This window comes from Erinaceus europaeus, chromosome 2 (assembly GCF_950295315.1).
Source record: "Erinaceus europaeus chromosome 2, mEriEur2.1, whole genome shotgun sequence".
NCBI classification, from domain to species: domain Eukaryota; kingdom Metazoa; phylum Chordata; class Mammalia; order Eulipotyphla; family Erinaceidae; genus Erinaceus; species Erinaceus europaeus.
In genome coordinates, this window is record NC_080163.1 from 81,641,890 (window position 1) to 81,657,902 (window position 16,013).

Here is a 16,013-nt window from a genome sequence, read left to right on the forward strand (position 1 = left end):
GACGTGGCGTGAAGCGCAAGGACCAGCATAAGTATCCTGGTTCAAGCCCCCAGCCCCCTACCTGCAAGGGAGTCCCTTCACAGGCGGTGGGTGAAGCAAGTATGCAAGTGTCTATCTTTCTCTCCCCTCTCTGTCTTCCCCTGCTCTCTCCATTTCTCTCTGTCCTATCTAACAACAACAATAATAACTACAACAACAATAAAAAAAACAAGGACAACAAAAGTGAAAATAAATAAATAAAATTTAAAATAAAACAAGTTGAGAAAGAAGAACAGAAAGGGAAACTCAAAGCAGGATTTAATTAAATCTGGAATAGGGACCAAGTAAAAACCCTGGGATGAGGGTGAGGGTGGATATTCAGCTTCCTGAGGCAGTGGGGTTGGGGGCTGGGGGGTGGGATGGGACACAGACTTTTCTGGTGCAAATGGTGTTTATGTATATTCCTATTAATTTGTAGTCATATAAATCACTATTTAATTAATATGAAAGAGGGAAAATTGATTGTATGTCTCAAACTTTTTAAAGCACAGACTGAGTCTTTTTAATACATAGGCTAAGTCTTAGGTATGTTGACTCTCTCAAAAGCCTAGACCAGGGAGAACAGAAGCAACTGGTGGCACAGCTATATACAAATAATGTCAAAGGACATAAATTGTGATGATGTTGGGTATGATACAGCAAATCCTAACAAAGGGATTTTCAAAGTTAACCCAATTACCAAATAATGTGATTATAGCAGTAACTAGCTATTGTCTTCTTGAACCCTAAGACATCAGGAACCTCACATTTCCACTATAGAGCTTGTATTTGCCCTGGTCCTAGAACCTTAGGGTGGGGCACACTTTCCTGCATGCTTCTCTCAATTCATACCAAATTATATTGCATCCGCCGATCCCAACTTAATCAGTCAATACAACGAGTACCACCTCAGCATGTTTCACTTCATACTGTGTCCAGAGACATCAGGTGTGGAATGTCAACCCTTCAGCCTCATTACTCAGGTGAGACCTTTCCTTTCATAGTATTCTCTAATTCCATTCCAGGTGGTTCACTTCCTAACAAAGTCCCAAAACCTATATATAGACCAGGTCCTGTGAGATAGAGCATATGTGTATATGTATCCATAAATTAGGGCAAAATATATGCCTAAAAGCAAAAGTACACAATAGTCTGCAGTGAGTCAGTATAAAGTTCCTAATGAAATAGTATCTAATTAGACTTAGATACCCTCCTCACCTTGTTGGTATGCTTCTGAATTCTGCTTGTGAAGCCTTCTGTTTTTATCATCACATTGGGTTCACTTTGTGTTGCTTGCGATGTGTTCTGTTTGCATGTCCACTGTTGGCTGGGCACCCCCCTGCCTCCGGGACATTGGTTTGGCCCTCGCTCCCCCTGCCTCTGGGACATTTGGTTTAGTCCTCACTGGTTTGTGCTTTTTCCTTCTCCCCGCCCCCTATCGTACATATTTCCTTTGTTCCTGACTCTTTCTCCAGAGGAGAGATGCAGGACAGAATTGAGTTGTGATTAGAAGAGATTAGTTTTTTGAACTACATCCCCACTCATGAATAAAGATGGAACTGCGTTCCCAGCTCAGCCATGAGTCCCTGGTCCTCTCGGTCTCCCACCCGCAAAGCTAGCACGGCATCACCTACTTCCTATTACAGTTGTCTCACTCACTCCAAAGCTAACCTTAGGAAAGCAAGGGCTGAAAAAGCTGAATAAGGGCAAGAGACTGGCATACTTTAATGATGACTCTTTAATCACTATCAGGCCACCCCATCAACTGGGGCCCTCCTGAGTCCTGAGATTCCCAAACAGACATGATGGGCCTAGACATCAAATAAATCCCTCTCTCCATTGTTACTGGTCATCTCTATCAGGAACAACAAAAAAGACCCCTTTGTGGACCCCCATAGGACCTTACCCTCAACATGGATCAACAATGGTAGAGAATGTTCTATCTTCTGAAGGGAGGATGGACAATATACACCTGAGGAAGATGGGTCAATATTGGGGCAGCTTGCAATGTTCCTACTCATGACCACAGAATGTGAGCTCATATCTACAGGGAGTCAAAGTTCAAATAGGCTCCTAAGCTGAATATGGGCTCCAGACCAAATCAAATCAATGGGGTTTACAATCAACAATATTTATATTCCTTTTCCCATATTAGGGAGCTACTCTCTTCCCTGATCCAGCTTTCTGGTCCCTTTTCCAGCCATGACATCACCTCCCCAGAGAATAACTTGTATCTACCTGCATATCAGATTTCAGGCTCAGAGACTAAAGAAAAACTAGTATAGCTACAGGCCCTTTGAAATATAACTAAAATATGCCTACTAGGTATCTACAAAATGGAAAAACCCCCAACATTTCATCTGTACTATTCCAGCCTTTAGGTCCATGACTGTTCAACAATTTGTTTGGCTTTGTATGTTAACTCTCTGTTCAGCCACCAGGTTCCAGATGCTAGCATGATGCCGACCAGACTTCCCTGGACAGACAACCCCACCAATGTGTCCTTGAGCTCTGCTTTCCCAGAGCTCCAACCTACTAGGAAAAGAGAGAGGCAGGCTGGGAATATGGATCAACTTGTCAATGCCCATGTTCAGCAGGGAATCAATTACATAAGCCAGACCTTCCACCTTCTGCATCCCACAATGACCTTGAGTACATAGCCCCAGAGGGATAAAGAATAGGAAAGCTATCAGGGGAGGTGACGTGATACGGAGATCTGGTGGTGGGAATTGTGTGGAGTTGTACCCCTCTTATCCTATGGTTTTGTTAATGTCTCCTTTTTAAAATAAATTTAAAAGATTTTAAATATTTTTGAGCCTTACACAAATTATTTTTATTATTCCATACAAAAATTGTTTTTGAGCCTCATAATCAGTGGTTTAAGAAAAACAGTTTGTAATTGAAGAGACTGAAATAATAGTTGCACAGCTGTGATTTTGCCTACCCATGGCTGCATTTGCCCCAATTGTAGAAAGAGGAAATTTGTGGTCACCCGCCATGCTACAAAATGGCTACCTAATGTGTAAGAAGGCAGCAGGTTGGTGCTTAATCTGAATATAAGAACAAATAGAAGATCTCTATAATGAACTCCTGAAATAGTAGAACAAGGAAGGAGTGGCAAAGCTTTTCTTCCTTTGTCTTAAATGGTAGTGATGCACATACTCACTGGGAATAAATTGTGTATTTCCAGATGTCTAATAGATTGCAGCCTCTTGAAAAGTAAATCTGCAGAAGAACAGTCAACAAAGGTAAGCAGAGATCAGAAAGGATAACTTATAGGTCTCATAACACCAAAGACTCTGAAGATGAGTCACAAGATATACAATCAACTGTAGTATGCATTAGCCATGTAAGAGAACTGCAAAATCAATAAATAAATAATGCAAAGAACCCACAAATTTACACCCCCAAAATGCATCAGATTTAAACATCTATCAGTTCCAAAAAATACCAATATCATATCTAAGAATAGTGTTTCATTTAAGACTTGGTTTCCAAGGGAGTCAGGCTATAGCACAGCAGGTTTAGCACACGTGGCACAAAGCACAAGGACCTGCGTACAGATCTTGGTTCGAGCCCCAGCTCCCCACCTGCAGGGTAGTCTCTTCACAGGTGGTGAAGCAGGTCTGCAGGTGTCTATTTTTCCCTCCCCCTTTCTGTCTTCCCCTCCTCTCTCCATTTCTCTCTGTCCTATCTAACGATGATCAATAATAATAACTACAACAATAAAACGACAAGGGCAAAAAAAGGAATAAATATAAAAAAAATTTAAAAAGAAAGTATTCTTTAAGAAAAAAAAGACTCGGTTTCCATGATTGTGAATTATTTGGGGAGAGTATTATAGGTGTGTGAACTTGCATACATGTGTAAATTTTTGTTAGGGTTTTAGTAAGTGTTACATTAGCTTTGTACACAGAATTTTCTTTCATGTTCCAAAAACAGCAGTGCTTATTTTAGATTCTCTCTCTAGATAAAACTTAAAGTATAAATATTGTTCCCCTGATACGCTACCTGTAAACTTTGTAATTTTATTGGATGTTAATGTTTACAACAAAGATGCTGACATATGACTGCAGTTTCTCACCTCCCAATAATAGGTGCCTGCAGAATACTGTCACTTCCAGCTTAAGTGTTTTTCCCACCATTAGGCACAAGGAACCCGCAACCCTCTCCATTCCCTCACTTCCCTCCTTACGCTGAGTCTTCTGCTTTGGTGAAATATACCACTCCTGGTCCAAGTTTCACTTTGTGTCCTCCCCTTTTATCCTTGTTTCTTAAGTTTCACCTATAAGAGAGGTCACCTTCGGGTTTCATCCAAGATGAAGCAGAGATTACTTGATATTTTTGACAGTCAAGTAGTATTACACTGTGTATATATAGCACACCTTTATTAGCCACTCATTGGGATAATACTCACGGGATGCATTGGATCGACCTTCTCGTGGTGCATCCCGTGAGTACCCATTCATTGGGGAAACTGACGATCCTTTCTAGCCGACTGAATCCACATGGATCCCAGTCACTTTCAAAGCCAGCAACAAGCAGCTCCTGACAGCTTTCAACCTGACCTGTTGACTGGCTACGGAAGAAGGGCAAACGCTAGAAGAAGAAGCCACTCATCTGCTGTTGGACAGTTGGGTAGCTTCCAAGTTTTGTGTTATTAAAAATTGCATTTGTCAACATAGGTGCACATAGATCTCTTTGGATAAGTGGTTTTGTGTGCTTTGGCTAAATCCAAAAGAGGAAATTACTAAGTGGTAGAGTAGTTCCATTTCTAGTATACTGAGAATTCTCCAGATTGTTTTCTAAGGGGTTGGACCAACTTACAACCCCACCAACAGTGTAGAATGATTCCTTTTCCCCACACCTCCCCAACACATGTTTGTATTCGTTCTAATGTATGACATTCTCATTAGTGTAAAGTGATATTTCATTGTCTTTATTTGCATGTCTCGATAGTCAGTGACTTTGATATATATATATATATCTTTGGTGAATATTCTTTTCTTATTCTCACCCCATTTTTAATGAGGTTGCTGTTACTACTGAGTTTGGTGAGCTATTTATGTATTTTGATTACTAGCCCTGTTCCGATATATGTCTTACAGAGATCTTTCTCCATTTTGTAGTGTGTCTTTCTGTTTTGGTGATGGTTACCTTTGCTGTGCAGAAGCTTTTCAGTTTGATGTAGCCCCCATTGTAAACCACCTTTCTTATCCACTCTCACCTACAGATCCCACTACATTACAATTCATTCAAATAAAGTAAGTGGCAGATCAGTGCCAAAAAGGAGTCTAGTATTAGAAAAAGATATTCACTTCCACTCCTCTTCTGAGTGACCAAAAATATGTCCTTATTCTTTAAATCTCTGGTATTTCAATTCCAAATTCAATATTGCTAGGCAACCTCGCCTGCCTAGATTTTTTATCTCATACGGCTTCATACAGTCACAAAGTAGGAGTCTAATAGCCCACCTCTGCTCAACTACATATCCCTCCTCTACAAGTTACAGACTTTTCTTTTTTTGCCCCCAGGGTTATCGCTGGGGCTAGGTGCCTGCACCATGAATCCACTGCTCCTGGAGGCTATTCTTTCTCTTTTGTTGCCCTTGTTATTTTATCATTGTTGTGGTTATTATTGTTATTGTTGATGTTGTTGTTGGACAGGACAAAGAGGAATGGAGAGAGAAGGGGATACAGAGAGGGGGAGAGAAAGATAAACACCTGCAGAACTGCTTCACTGCTTGTGAAGCGACCCCCCCCCCGAAGGAGGGAAGGGGCTCAAACTAGGATCCTTACACTGGTCCTTGAGCTTTGTGCCATGTACACTTAACCCACTGCGCTACCGCCCCGTCCGACACCCTACAAGTTACATTATTTACCAGCATCTTCAGTTTCTTCTCTGAACACACATTACCCTCTTGTTCATGACGCACACTGTATCTCAAGGACACACATTTCCTTGGTTCTCTGAGAGGCAGAAATCATTTTCTTTTGTGCAGCATAGGCCACCATACCCGGGAGTCAGAATTTCTTTTCCTTGTTATATGAAAACCACAACTTACTAAAACTCCCATTGCAGTTTAAAGTATATGCCATAAAAATAGGATACCCTTCATTCACTTATAACAACCACCTTATACATTCCTTCAGCTACTTGCCATATCACTCATTTGATTGACTAGGGGCTAAGTGGTGGAACATCTGGTTAAATGCACATGTTACCATATACAAGGATACAGATTCAAATCCCTGCTTGTAGAAGGGAAGCTTCATGAGTGGTGAAGTAGTACTGCAGGCCTCTCTCTCTCTCCCTCCCTCATCCCTCTCAACTTCTCTGTCCTATCAAAGTTTGAAAAAAAAAGTTTTAAAAAGTTTTTTTGGTTAATTCGTTATGCCTGCATATTCAACAGTTTGATTATCCTGTTGCTAGACTTCTTTGCTCCTAATAATTTTCTATAATATTACTTCTTTCATTAATAGTTACCTAATCTGTTATTTCAGTTCATGTTATATGACCACTATCCCTTCTTAAAAGCTGGCCCATTTAGCATAGTCGCTTGTTCTAATAATCCTCACTATTAAGAGTGCACTACTGGTAGTCAGGTGGTAGTGCAGCAGGTTAAGCACAGGTGGAGGAAAGCGCAGGACCCATGGAAGTGTCCGGGTTCCCCACCTGCAGGGGAGTCGCCTCACAGGCAGTGAAGCAGGTATGCAGGTGTCTTTCTCTCCCCCTGTCTTCCCCTCCTCTCCGTTGCCATTTCTCTCTGTCCTATCCAACAATGATGACATCAATCAGAACAATAATAATAACTACAACAACAAAACAAGGGCAACAAAAGGTAATAAGTAAATAAATAAATATTTTAAAAAAGAGTGCACTATTACTTCCACTCCACTGATATGGCCACCTTTTCCTGCTCTATCACACATTCCATGTCCTGACTTCACTCCTTGCTAAGCTTATAGGCGGTGAAGCAGGTCTGCAGGTGTGTCTATCTTTCTCTCCTCCTCTCTGCCTTCCCCTCCTCTCTCCATTTCTCTCTGTCCTATCCAACAACAATGACATCAATAACAACAACAATAATAACTACAACAATAAAAAAGAAACAAATTAGATAAAATATAGAATCTGTAAACTATCTTTAAAATCACTCTATACCTTCAACACTTTGATCTTCTCTACTTGATTATAATCAGCTAACAAAACATAAATTCTGGTTAAATATAATTTTAAAGCCAACCCTGGGTTCTATGTGCTAACTAATCTCAATTGAATGAATTTCATGGATTCCTTGGACCTTCACATTTTTAAAAACCATTCATTTGCAATCTTTACAATGGAACTAAAACATGCCAAGTATAATTTCGCCCAAATTTTTATCTTCTCTCCTAACATTCTACATTACCTTCTGTTCTATTGTCTTCTGGCACTAAAATACTGTGAAAAAAATAATGTGAAACCGCTCTAATTTCTACCTTAATTACTATTTCATTTTCTTCAAGGATTAGTAACAACCTAAATATAGATTGGTATTGATCTGGCACATGGTATGCTTTGTACTTTTAGATACTATAACATATAACTTACAAAGGTTATTTTATTATATCTTGGAATTGTTTCTTTATATTCATAGGATAGTTCATTCAATTCATATATACTATATTTTATCTAATTTGTTTCTTTTTTATTGTTGTAGTTATTATTGTTGTTGTTATTGATGTCATTGTTGTTGGATAGGACAGAGAGAAATGGAGAGAGGAGGGGAAGACAGAGAGGAGGAGAGAAAGATAGACACCTGCAGACCTGCTTCACCGCCTATAAAACAACTCCCCTGCAGGTGGGGAGCCAGGGGCTCAAACCAGGATCCTTACCCTGGTGCTTGCACTTTGCGCCACCTGTACTTCACCAAACCCACGGCGCTACCGCCCAGCCCCCGCTTCTTTTTTTAAAAAATTGAATAGGACAAAGAGAAAAATTAAGGAGTGAGTTGGAGAGAGACAGAGACACCTGCAGCCCTGTTTCACCACTTGTGAAGCCTTCCCTCTGCAGGTGGGGACCATGGGCTTGAACATAGTTCCTTGTGCATTGTGATGTGCATGCTTAACCAGGTGTGGCATCACCCATTTAAATTGTTTCTTACCTTGCCTTTACTATTAGCACTATCCAAGCTCTTTTCTTGTTCTCTTTACCATATATCTAATTTTTAATATAAACTAATTAATTATTTTCTTAACTCAATAATTGCCCTTTTATATTCAATCTATTTATCAAACTCCCTCAAATTATCATCTAGCGGGGGGTCGGGCGGTGGCGCAGTGGGTTAAGCGCATGTGGCGCAAAGCGCAGGGACCGGCGTAAGGATCCCGGTTCGAGCCTCCGGCTCCCCACCTGCAGGGGAGTCGCTTCACAGGCGGTGAAGCAGGTCTGCAGGTGTCTATCTTTCTCTCCCCTTCTCTGTCTTCTCCTCCTCTCTCCATTTCTCTCTGTCCTATCCAACAATGAAATGCCTCAACAAGGGCAATAATAATAACCACAACGAAGCTACAACAAGGGCAACAAAAGGGGGAAAAAAAATGGCCTCCAGGAGCGGTGGATTCATGGTGCAGGCACCGAGCCCAGCAATAACCCTGGAGGAGGAAAAAAAAAAAAAAAATTATCATCTAGCTTCTTCAACTATGATTTTATAAACTACATTTCTTTAACTCATTTGAAAATGTGCAGCATTTATTGTGTATAGTTTTTGCTTCCTGGGGCATGTACTTCAAACTGACGTGCATAGGTAGCTCGTTTATGTCATCTCTAAAATAAACAGTTATTTCTCTTAATTATCATATTTTGTCTGATTTCACTTATGTTAAGCATGAGTAGTTCTCTCTGTTCATTTGTTGATTCTCCCTGAATCCCTCTTCATTTTAAGATTCATTTCATCAGACAGACAGTATGTAGGAGGAGGAGAGAGGGAGAGATAAGCCATACTACATCTCCCACATATGCAGTACTGGAATCAAACCAAGAGCTTCAGGCATGCAAATCCTGCATTCTTCCAGCTGAGGTATTTTTCAGGCCCTTTGAATTTCTCCTTATCTAAGACCTAATTGTATCTAAACTTTAAAGTATCCATGTGAAGATTTAGCATAAATATTCACTCTGCTCTTCTTTTATCTGAAAACAAGACAAAGAGAGGAAAAGAAATACCACTGTGGATCTTTGGGGTTGATAGGATTGCCTTGTCTCTATTTTTTTTTTAATTTCTTTATTGGAGGGTTAAAGTTTTACAGTCAACAATAAATACAATAGTTTGTACATGCATAATATTTCCAAGTTTTGCACGTAGCAATACAATCCACACTAAGTCCTCCTCAGCCGTCATGGTCCAGGACCTGAACATTCTCCAACCCCCACCCCAGAGTCTTTTACTTTGGTGCAATACACCAACTCCAGTCCAAGTTTGGTTTTGTGTTTTCTCTTCTGATCTTTTTTTTCAACTTCTGCCTGTGAGTGAGATCATTCCATATTCATCCCTTTGTTTCTGACTTATCTCACTTAAAATGATTTCTTCAAGCTCCATCCAAGATGGGCTAAAAACAGTGAAATCATCATTATTAATAGCTGAGTAGTATTATGTTGTGTATATATACCACAACTCGCTCAACCACTCATCAGTTGTTGGACACCTGGGTTGCTTCCAAGTTTTGGTTATTACAAATTGTGCTGCTATGAACATAGGCATACACAAATCTCTCAGGATGGGTATGTTTGGTTCCTTACGATATATCCCCAGTAGGGGAATTTCAGAGTCATAGAGTAGGTCATTTCTAGCCTTCTGAGAGTTCTCCAGGCTGCTCTCCACAAGGACTGGATCAAATGACATTCCCATCGACAGTGCAGGAGGGTGTCTTTAACCCACCACCTTTCCAGCATTTGTAGTTGCTACCTTTTCTAATGTATGATATTCTCACAGGAGTGAAGTGGTATCTCATTGCTGTATTTATTTGCATTTCTCTGACAGTCAATGACTTGGAGCATTTTTCATATGTTTGTTGGCCTTTCAGATCTCTTCTATGGTGAATATTCTGTTCATGTCCTATCCACATTTTTGAATGCGGTAAAAAAAATATGGAATATCTCATGAATTTGGTAGTCATTCTTGTGCAGGGGCAATGCTAATTTTCTCTGTATCGTTCCAATTTTAACATATGTGCTGCCTGCCAAAGCGAGCACTCTGTTTTCTTCTTTTTCTTTATTTTTTATTTAAGAAAATTAACAAAACCATAGGGTAGGAGGGGTACAATTCCCACCACCCAATCTCCATATCTGACCCACTCCCCTGATAGCTTTCCCATTCTCTATCCCTCTGGGAGCATGGACCAAGGTCATTGTGGGTTGCAGAAGGTAGAAGATCTGGCTTCTGTAATTGCTTCCCCGCTGAAAATGGGCGTTGACTGGTCGGTCCATACACCCAGTCTGCCTATTTCTTTTCCTAGTAGGGTGGGTCTCTGGGGAAGCGGAGCTCCAGGACACATTGGTGGGGTCTTCAATCTAAGGAAGCCTGGCCAGCATCCTGATGACATCTGGAACCTGGTGACTGAAGAGACTTAACATACAAAGACAAACAAATTGTTGAGCAATCATGAACCCAAAGCTTGGAATAGTGGAGAGGAAGAGTTAGGAAGGTACTCACTGCAAACTCTAGTGTACTTCTGCTTTCAGGTATATATTTTGCAGTAGTTTACGGATACGTGTGAACATATGCTCTCTCTCACAGAAACTGGTGTATATCTAGGTTTTGGGACTTTGTTAGAAAGTGAACCACCTGAGATGAAATTAGAGTATAATATAAAAGGAAAGGTCTCACCCGAGTAATGAAGCTGAAGGGTTGTCATTCCACACGTGAAGTCTCTGGACACAGTCTGAGGTGAAGCATGTTGAGGTGGCAATCGTTGTGTTGGTTAGGTTGTGATCGGCAGATGCAATATTATTTGATATGGATTGGGAGAGGCATACAGGAAAGTGGGCCCTATCCAAGGGTTCCAGGACTGAGGGAAGTAGGGGCTCTATAGTGGAGATGTGAGGTTCCTGCTGTCTTAGGGTTCAAAAAGACAATTGATAGTTAATGTTATCATCACATTAATTGGTAATTGCGTTAACTTTGAAAAGTCCTTATGTTATGGTTTGCTGTACAGTACCCAGTATCTTGTATATAGCTGTGCTATTGGTTGCTTCTGATCTACTTGGTATAGGCTTTTTTTTTAATTTAAGAAAGGATTAATTAACAAAACCATAGGGTAGGAGGGTACAACTCCACACAATTCCCACCACCCAATCTCCATATCCCACCCCCTGCCCTGATAGCTTTCCCATTCTCTATCCCTCTGGGAGCATGGACCCAGGGTCATTGTGGGTTGCAGAAAGTAGACGTTCTGGCTTCTGTAATTGCTTCCCCGCTGAACATGGGCGTTGACTGGTCGGTCCATACTCCCAGTCTGCCTCTCTCTTTTTCTAGTAGGGTGTGTCTCTGGGGAAGCTGAGCTCCAGGACACATTGGTGGGGTCTTAACTCCAGGGAAGCCTGTCCAGCATCCTGATGACATCTGGAACCTGGTGACTGAAAAGAGAGTTAACATACGAAGCCAAACAAATTGTTGAGCAATCATGAACCCAAAGCTTGGAATAGTGGAGAGGAAGTGTTAGGGAGGTACTCACTGCAAACTCTAGTGTACTTCTGCTTTCAGGTATATATTTTGCAGTAGTTTATGGATACGTGTGAACATAAGCTCTCTCTCACAGAAACTGGTGTATATCTAGGTTTTGGGACTTAGTTAGAAAGTGAACTACCTGAGATGAAATTAGAGTGTACTATAAAAGGAAAGGTCTGACCCGAGTAATGAAGCTGAAGGGTTGTCATTCCACACGTGAAGTCTCTGGACACAGTCTGAGGTGAAGCATGTTGAGGTGGCAATCGTTGTGTTGGTTAGGTTGTGATCGGCAGATGCAATATTATTTGATATGGATTGGGAGAGGCATACGGGAAAGTGGGCCCTATCCAAGGGTTCCAGGACTGAGGGAAGTAGGGGCTCTATAGTGGAGATGTGAGGTTCCTGCTGTCTTAGGGTTCAAAAAGACAATCGATAGTTAATGTTATCACATTATTTGGTAATTGGGTTAACTTTGAAAAGTCCTTTTGTTAGGGTTTGCTGTACAGTACCCAGTATCTTGTATATAGCTGTGCTATTGGATGCTTCTGATCTACTTGGTCTAGGCTTTTGAGAGAGTCAGCATATCAAATACACAGCCTATATATTAAAAAGATTCAGTTTGTGTTTTGAAAAACTTTGAGACATACAATTGATTTTCCCCCTCTCATATTAATTAACTAGTGATTTATATGTCAACATTTTGCTAGGAGTGTACATAAACACCATTCCCACCACCAAAAGACTGTGACCCATCCCTCCCACCGACTCCCACCCCGCACTGGCCCAGGAAGCTGCATGTCTACCCCTCACTACAGGGTTTTTACTTTGGTGCCCTACTAACAATTTGGTCAGGTCCTGCTTTTAGTTTCCCTTTCAGATCTTCTTCCTCAACTTCTGTTGATGAGTGGGATCATCCCATACTCATCTTTATCTTTCTAACTTAGCTCACTTAACATAATTCCTTGTAGCTCTCTCCAAGATGGGTCAGAGAAGGTGGGTTCATTGTTCTTGATAGCTGCATAGTATTCCTTTGTGTATATAAACCACAGCTTTCTCAGCCACTCATCTGTTGTTGGGCACCAGGGTTGCTTCCATGTTTTAGCTATTATGAATTGTGCTGCTATGAACATAGGAGTACACACCTCTTTTTTGGTTGGGTGTTATGGAGTCCTTGGGGTATAACCCCAGGAGAGGAATTACTGGATCATATGGAAGGTCCATGTCTAGCCTTATGAGAGTTTTGTAGACTGCTCTCCACAGAGGCTGGACCAATTTACATTCCCACCAGCAATGTAAAGGGGTTCCTCTGTCCCCACAACCTCTCCAGCATTTGTTGCTGCTGTCCTTTTTGATGTATGCCATTCTTACAGGAGTGAAGTGGTATCTCAATGTTGTCTTAATTTGCATTTCTCTGACAATCAGTCACCTAAAGCAGTTTTTCATATGTTTGTTAGCCTTTTGGATCTCCTCTGTAGTGAATGTTTTGTTCATATCCTTTGCCCATTTTTGGATGGGGTCATTTGCTTTTTTGGTGTTAAGTTTGCTGAGTTCTTTATATATTTTGATGATTAGTTTCTTGTCTGAAATATGGCATGTGAAGATCTTCTCCCATTCTATGAGAGGTCTCTTTGTTTGTTTAATAGTTTCTTTATGTGCAGAAGCTTTTCAATTTGATGTAGTCCCATTGGTTTGTTTCTGCTTTAGTCTTCCTTGCAATTGGGTTTGATTCATCAAAGATGTCCTTGAGGTGTAGGTGGGAAAGTGTTTTACCAATGTTTTCCTCTAAGTATTTGATTGTTTCTGGTCTGACATACAGGTCTTTGATCCATGTGGAGTTGATTTTTGTTTCTGGTGAGATAAAGTGGTGCCATTTCATTCTTCTGCATGTTACAACCCAGGTTTCCCAGCACCAATTATTGAAGAGAGCCTCCTTTTTCCATTTAATCCTTTTGTCCCCCTTATTAAAGATTAGATGTCCATAGGTGTGGGGATTTATTTCTGGGCTTTCAATTCTGTTCCACTGGTCTGTGTGCCTATTTTTGTTCCAGTACCATGCTGTTTTGATGATGATGATGGCTTTATAATATAGCTTAAGGTCTTGGAGTGTGATGCCTCCATTTCTGTTTCTTTTCCTTAAGATGTTTTTGGCAATTCTATGTGTTTTCATGTTACAGATAAATGATTGTAGTGTTTGTTCTATTCTCTTAAAGAACCTTGGTGGAACTTTGATGGATATTGCATTAAATTTGTATATGGCTCTGGGGAGAATATTCATTTTGATGATATTTATTCCTCCAATCCATGACCATGGGATGTCTTTCCATTTCTTGGTATCAGTTTCTATTTCCTTGAGTAGCGACTCATAGTTTTCAGCATACAAGTCTTTCACTTCTTTGGTCAACTTTATTCCTAGGTATTTGATTGATTTTGCTGAAACAGTAAATGGGAGTGATTTCTGGATGTCTTCTTCTTCAGATTTAGTGTTTGCATAGAGAAATACCACTGATTTTTGTATATTGATTTTGTAGCCTGATACCTTGCTCTATTGTCTAATAACTTCCAGTAGTTTTCTGCTGGATTCTTTAGGTTTTTCTATGTATACTATCATATCATCTGCAAATAGTGAGAGCTTCACTTCTTCTCTTCCAATCTGTATTCCTTTGATTTCTTTCTCTTGCCTGATTGCTATGGCAAGAACTTCTAATACTATGTTGAAGAGTAACGGTGACAGTGGACAGCCCTGTCTAGTCCCTGAATTGAGGGGGAATCTTTTCAGCTTCTGTCCATTGAGTGTGATGTTGGCTGTAGGTTTGCTATATATAGACTCCACTATCTTGAGGAATTGCCCATCTATTCCCATTTTTGTAGAGTTTTGAGCATGAATGGGTGTTGGATTTTGTCAAAGGCTTTCTCTGCATCTATTGAGATAATCGTGATTTTTGGCTTTGCTTTTATTGATGCGGTAAATGACATTGATTGACTTACGAATGTTGAACCAGCCTTGCATTCCTGGGATGAATCCCACTTGGTCGTGATGAACAATCTTTTTGATAAGTTGCTGTATCCGGTTGGCCAAGATCTTCTTTGATATTTTGGCATCTATGTTCATCAGAGATATTGGTCTGTAGTTTTGCTTTTTTGTTCTGTCCCTATCAGCTTTTGGTATCAGGGTGATGTTGACTTCATAGAAGGTAGAAGGTAGTATTCCTGTTTCTTTAATGTTATGGAAAAGCTTAAGAAGTATGGGTACTAACTGTTTCCTGAAAGTTTTGTAGAATTCATTTGTGAAGCCATCTGGTCCAGGACTTTTGTTGTTGGGGAGGTTCTTAATAACGGTTTCAATTTCTTTGTCTGTGATTGATGCATTTAGACTTTGTAGTTCTTCTTGGTTCAGTTTTGGAAGGGCATATGCTTCTAGGAATTGTTCTTTCTTCCAGATTCTCTAGCTTGGTGGTGTATAGTTCTTTATAGAAGTTTCGCAGGATTCTCTGGATTTCTGTGGCGTCAGTTGTGATATCTCCTCCATTGTTTACAATTCTATTAATTTGAGTCTTCTCTCTTTTTGTTTGGTAAGTCTGGCTAGGGGTTTGTCAATTTTGTTTAATCTTCCAAAGAACCAACATTTGGCTTCATTGATCTTTTGTATGGTTCTTTTATTGATCTTCATTGATCTTATTGAGCTTCATTGATCTTTTGTATGGTTCTTTTATTTTCTATGTTGTTTATTTCTGCTCTAACTTTAGTGATTTCTGTCCTTCTGGTTGCTATAGGGTTCCTTTGTTCCTCTTCCTCTAAGTCCTTGAGGTGTGCAGTAAGGTCGTTCATTTGAGTTTCTTTTTGGTGTTTAATATGTGATTGTATGGCTATAAGGTTCCCTCTCAGTACTGCTTTAGCTGTGTCCCAAATATTTTGATAGGTTGTGTCTTCATTTTCATTTGTTTCCAGGAACATTTGAATTTCCTGCTTGAGTGACTCTGTGACCCAGTGGTTCTTAAGAAGTATGTTGTTTAGTTTCCAAATTCTGTGACTTTTAATAATTTTCTGTTTGTTGTTAAATGTTAGTTTTACTCCACTGTGGTCTGAGAAGATACTTGGGATGATTTCGATGTTCTTGAATTTATTGATGCTGTCTTTGTGGCCTAACATGTGTATGTGTTATGTGGATTTGAAAAGAAGGTGTATTCCAGTTTTTTGTGGTGAAGGACTCTGAAAATGTCCAAGAGGTCTAGTCTGTCAATCTCTTCATTCAATTTTCTTGTATCTTTGTTGGTTCTCTGCTTTGTTGATCTGTCTAAGT

At 40.2% G+C, this 16,013-nt stretch overlaps 1 non-coding gene across 1 annotated transcript; it reads right to left on the reverse strand.

Annotated features, from left to right (window-relative positions):
• Positions 1-10,131: 10,131 nt before the first annotated feature.
• LOC132537168 (U6 spliceosomal RNA) lies at positions 10,132-10,242 on the reverse strand. Its single transcript, XR_009548631.1, has one exon. It is a non-coding gene; the product is annotated as a U6 spliceosomal RNA (small nuclear RNA).
• Between the last annotated feature and the right edge of the window lie 5,771 nt (positions 10,243-16,013).